This window comes from Eublepharis macularius, chromosome 5, assembly GCF_028583425.1.
Source record: "Eublepharis macularius isolate TG4126 chromosome 5, MPM_Emac_v1.0, whole genome shotgun sequence".
In the NCBI taxonomy this organism is placed as follows: Eukaryota; Metazoa; Chordata; class Lepidosauria; order Squamata; family Eublepharidae; genus Eublepharis; species Eublepharis macularius.
This window is the reverse complement of record NC_072794.1, coordinates 13,602,686-13,608,493: the sequence shown is the minus strand read 5'-3', so window position 1 is coordinate 13,608,493 and position 5,808 is coordinate 13,602,686.

The window sequence follows — 5,808 nt, the reverse complement described above, 5'->3', positions numbered from 1 at the left end:
GCTCGGGGCTGTTCTTAAAGAGACACTCTCCAAGAAGTTTGCAAGCTAAATTCTCTTTTTTAAAGAATCCCATCTGGACCTATCCCATTCCCAGCCACCAGATGGCGCTGGCGGAGCGCAGCCAAGACAAATACGGAAGAAGGGGGACGGAGACAGAAGTCAAAAGTCTTCAGGTTTGCGAATTGATGCCTCTGAGCACCTCTTGCCCTGTTTACTAATGGAAACCTCTGTGTGTAGGGGCAGTCTACCTTAAGATAATTTAATAAAGATTGCTGAGTTTCCAACTCTTACGAAGACTGAAATCAGCCAAGCCCACGATCCCCGTGGATAGTTTTATATGTTGTTTAATATGTCAGTCTTAGAATTGCTTATGCTGTTTTAGCATTTCTTCAAGTCTATATCAGATTCTTGCTAGTTTTAAAGCTTCGCAAATTTGCATTTCTATATCTTATACGTTGTTTATTGGAAAAGTCCTTGAAATTGACTATATTGACTCACACTGCACAATCTCTGGAGGAAGGCAGATTATAAATAAGGGAAATAAATGTTTCCTCTTCATCTGGTCTTCACAACAGCCCTTAGTATCAATGGACACACACACACCCAAGAGAGAGAGAGAGAAATAAATAGAACTTTTGTAGCACATTAAAGATGGAAAATATTTTATTTACGTTTTTATAGTCCACCTTTCTCACTGACACTTAAAGCAGATTACATAGTGTGAGTTAGTACAGTCAATTTCAAAGACATTTGTTAGCAGAAAGCAGGGCTTTTTTTCAGCAGGAATGCTGTGGAACAGAGTTCTGGCACCTTTTGAAAATGGTCACATGACTGGTGGCCCCACCCCCTGATCTCCAGACAGAGGGGAGTTGAGATTGCCCTCCATGAGGGCAATCTAAACTCCCCTCTGTCTGGAGATCAGGGGGCGGGGCCACCAGCCATGTGACCATTTTCTCCAAGGGCAACCCACTGAGTTCCACCACCTCTTTTCCCAGAAAAAAAGCCCTGGCCAAAAGAAAACTTAAAGATGACTTGCAAGCTGCAAATTTGAACAAAACAGATTTCTTGTTTTATTTGTCTAAAGTGAAACTCCTCAGCAAGCACTGGAGATGGTGCCAGAAGCTAGGAGTGTCAGACAAAGACCTCCCCTCCCACCCATGGGAAATGGGTGAAATGTTCTCAGAAATGTGCTGAGAAATACATCATTCCCATCCAAGATGAATTTTGTGCTCAAGGAACTGCGTGTGTGATGCCACACATGGGACACAACCCAATATTGAAGCTCTGTGGTTTCAAGCGGCAATCTCCGTTTTTTTGCTTCCATCTGTTCCTGGCGTGAATCGAATCTGCGGGCCAGGAAATATCCCCAGCCCTATCAGAGCATTCACTGCCGTAACCAGGCATGGCATCTTGAAGAGCCTTGAAAGTGGGGGACATTTCTCTAAGTCTCTGTCTGGCTGAGAATGCTGGACGTTTGAAGATCTCTTCCTCTGTGGACTACTCTACTGTCCAAGATTGGTAAATGTACTTCCCCCTCCCTCCTTCTATTTCAATTTCTGGCTAGCTTCCTAGGACTCTGTGTGTGTGCGTGTACCAACCATTTTTAATTGCCTCTTGTGTGTATGTTGGTTTTTCCTCTTTAAATAAAAATACTCTTTGACTTTAAAAGCACCAAGTCTCGTCTGCTACCTTGGGGAAAGGACCCTGTAAATACCGGTGGAGTTATCTCATAGTTACCCCTCTCACATAGCCTTGCTCCTTGCCGATAATTTCCCCCACTTACTCACAAGGAGCCCTATTCTAGGTAACAGATTCCCTTGAATGAGCTGGGATCTCTCCAAATATGAACAAAAAAAATCCCACCACCAGCTTCTTTCTGCCTTGTGGGGCTTTTTTTCAGCTGGAACGTGGTGGAACGGAGTTCTGGCACCTCTTGAAAATGGCCATATGGCTGGTGGCCCCGCCCCCTGAACTCCAGACAGAGGGGAGTTTAGATTGCCCTCCGCGCGAGAGCAATCTAAACTCCCCTCTGTCTGGAGATCAGGGGGCGGGGCCACCAGCCATGTGACCATTTTTGCCGAGGACGATTTAAACTTTAAAAAACTCCCCCCTTGTTCCAGATGACCCAAAGTGACGTCGTTGTGTGGTCCTGAGCTGGCAACCCACTGAGTTCCACCACCTCTTTTCTCAGAAAAAAAGCCCTGCTGCCTTGCAATCTAAATCTCTTGCTACAAAAGATTTGGCTGCCATATTCTGAAACTAGGACCCTTTCCCGTCTTATTTGTCTGCAGGGTTTCTAGCTTGGGTTGCCAGCTTTAGAGGAATCAGAGGACAAAACCCAAATGGGACCTGATGGACGGAGCCTGTGGGAATCTAGAAGATCGGGGCAAAGTCAGAACAAAATCTAGCAGGTAAGAGGTGGAGCCTTACCAAATCTGGTGGGGAGGTGGGGGTGGATTTTAGGTCCCTAAGACGGATTCCCTAAATATAGTATAAGTGGTTGGGATAACACTGTGCTAGATGTTTTGAAACTTTGTCTCTTTCTCGCCAGGGAACTGAATGGCTAATTGCTGTTTCTCAAATTAGCATTTTTGCATCTTTTGTTCCCCCTCACCAGCCGCTTTGCAAAAGAGGAGGGCTGTTTCTACAGTCTTCGCCCCCACCTGCTGCAGTTAATATCTAAATTGAAGGTTTCCCTTTTTGGTGCACGCATTGGTTATTCTTGTTAACGTCTGGCTGTCCCTTACAACGAAACCATTACAAGGAAGCGAATTACGGAGATCTACGACTGCCCGACAAAACAGAGGACCGTAGGACAGCAGAATGAAGGACAGGGAGCAATAACCGGGGCAGGTGTCGTTTTTGTTTCAAATCACGTTCCTAGTGAGTTCCATACAGCTGATTAGGGGTGCCAGCCTCCAGGTGGTGGTTGGAGATCTCTCCTGCTGACAGAGATCAGTTGCCCTGGAGAAAATGACTGCTTTGGAGGGTGGACTCTACGGCATTAAACTCTGCTGAGGCCCCTCTCCTCCCAAATCCCACCCACTCCAAGCTCCACACCCAAAATCTCCAGGAATTTCCCAACCTGGAAACCCTATGCTGCTCTGAGCACTTACTGCTCCTGAATCTTACTAATGGTTAAGCGGTACAGTTGTGAATCAGTACTCTGCTGGTTCGAATTCCATTGCTGCCTTGAGTTCAGCAGGTGTCCTTGGGCAAGCCACTCCTCTCAACCCCAGCTCCCCAGCTGTATTGTGGGGATAATAACAACACTGACTTTGTTCACCGCTCTGATTGGGACACTAACCTGTCCAGAAGAGAGGTATATAAGCACGCGTATTGACTACCCAACCAACATTTTCTTAGGTGAAATTTTCGCAGCAATAACGAAATGAGGCATTCAGGCATCTTGAAACAGCTTCTGGAGGCCCAAGCAGCAGTCTTGCCAAATCTGCAGCTCTCCAATGGGCTGGGTTATTCGAGGCACTGTATGAAATTTTCTTCTGTCCCCACCCCTGCCACTTTTTTCAGGGCTGGCTCGGACAGGCGAGGGAATGGAGGATATGACATGCCACTGCGTCCTGCCTTTGGACTGCTTGCAGAGGAGGAGGAGAGGAGGAGAAAGGTGCCAGGTGTGCTACTGGGAGGAGTGGAACACTAATCCACTAAGGTACTTATAGAGAGCCAGTTTGGTGTAGTGGTTAAGAGCACGGGACTCTAGTCTGGAGAGCCGGGTTTGATTCCCCACTCCTCCACTTGAAGCCAACTGGGTGACCTTGGGCTCTCTGGAGCTCTCTCAGCCCCACCCACCTCACGGGGTGTTTTGTTATGGCAATAATAATAACATACTTTGTAAACCGCTCTGAGTGGGTGGTATATAAATCGATTGTTGTTGTTGTATCAAGATTCTTCCATGATGTGTCTGAGCAATGCTCAAGAGTATATGCACAAATCAATAAAAAGAATCTTGAGACAATTGTTCATACAGTTACATCAAGATTGATGAAACGATACCCCCCAGCCCCCCACCAAGAATACTGTGGACTTGATGTGATCATATATACAGTTACAGCATGATTGTTTTTATTTATGTTATTTATTTCCTGCCTTTAGAGGATTTATATTCCTATCACAGAACCTCTCTCCCACAAAACACACACACACATAAGCTTTTACCAATGTGCAAGCACACACGTACAATGCCACACATATACAACTGCACATATGTTCACATTGCATTTTATTTTTAAAATAGTGTGTGTGGGGGGGTTCCCAATTGGCACATAACAAAAGTCGGGGCAGGGGAGATGCAGACCAAATGAAGGGAGTGGCAGGTGTGGAGACTTATGCATGTTTCAGTTCTGGAATTCTTCTCATTTAACCAGGAGGAGCAGAATATAGGGCAGAGCTTCTGCAACAATAAAAGTCTGGAATCTGGAAAAAACCGCTCACCCGAAGTGAGACCCGAGAGAAGGAGAGTTTCTAATTCTCTCTCATGAAGCATGCAAGGTTGTATCTGGTGCCAGTGGCCAAACCCATCACTGTCAGGCATTCATCTCCCTTCTCTGTCCGGAAATGGGGAAATTGCTGTAGCTAATTAACTTGGTGGGGGTGCTGATATTTGCTCCTTGCTTGGCCACATCTTGGCAAAGGAGCTGGTGTGAGGGGCACATTCAGAATTCACAGCGCGAGCGGGTGTTCTTGCTGCCAGATGGACGTGCCAGCCTATTAGAGCACTGGCAGGGAGGAGGGAGCTTTGGAGGGCATCACTGAGGACTGATCCTGCCCCCCCCCCATGCCCAGCTAGTTGGAGGAAGAGGGCAAGAGCCTACAAGGCAGTGGAGATATTCCTGGGGAAATCTTTGTACGTTTCTTAACAACAGGAGTTCCCAAGGATAAGAGACCAAAGTCATTGGAATTTTTCAGCTGAATCCAATTTTTGGCCCTGAATGGCTGGTGAGTAGAGGATTGAGATGGATTCGAGCTCTAGTGCAGGGGGAGGGTGAACCTCCTCCAAAGCAGTTTCTCCAATCAAAACTGTATTGTGTTAAAAGCAGCCCAGGGGATTTTCAGTTGGTAAAATAGAGGAATGGGAGTCAAGGTATCCCTTATAATAATAACAGCAACCAGGGCTTTTTTTCAGTGGGAACGCGGTGGAACGGAGTTCTAGAACCTCTTAAAAATGGTCACATGGCTGGTGGCCCCGCCCCCTGATCTCCAGACAGAGGGGAGTTGAGATTGCCTTCCGCTGGAGCAGCACAGAGGACAATCTAAACTCCCCTCTGTCTGGAGATCAGGGGGCGGGGCCACTGACCATGTGACCATTTCGCCGAGGGCAATTTAAACTTTAAAAAACTTCCCCCTTGTTCCAGGTGACCCAAAGTGACATCATCGTGCGGTCTTGAGTTCAACCACTGAGTTCCACCACCTCTTTTCCCAGAAAAAAAGCCCTAACAACAACAACATTCGATTTATATACTGCCCTTCAGGACAACTTAACGCCCACTTAGAGCGGTTTCCAAAGTATGTCGTTATTATCCACACAACAAAACACCCTTTGAGGTGGGTGGGCCTGAGAGAGTTCTGAGAGAGCTGTGACTGACCCAAGGTCACCCAGCTGGCTTCAAGTGGAGGAGTGGGGAATCAAACCTGGCTCTCCAGATTAGAGTCCCACGCTCTTAACCACTACGCCAAACTGGCTCTCAGGTTTCAGAGGCTGACAGAGATAGTCGCCAAACTGACTATCTCTGTCAGCCCCCACCCAGCCCGTGATTGTTGTGGAGGGCCAAAAAATTCACAAGTTCCAAT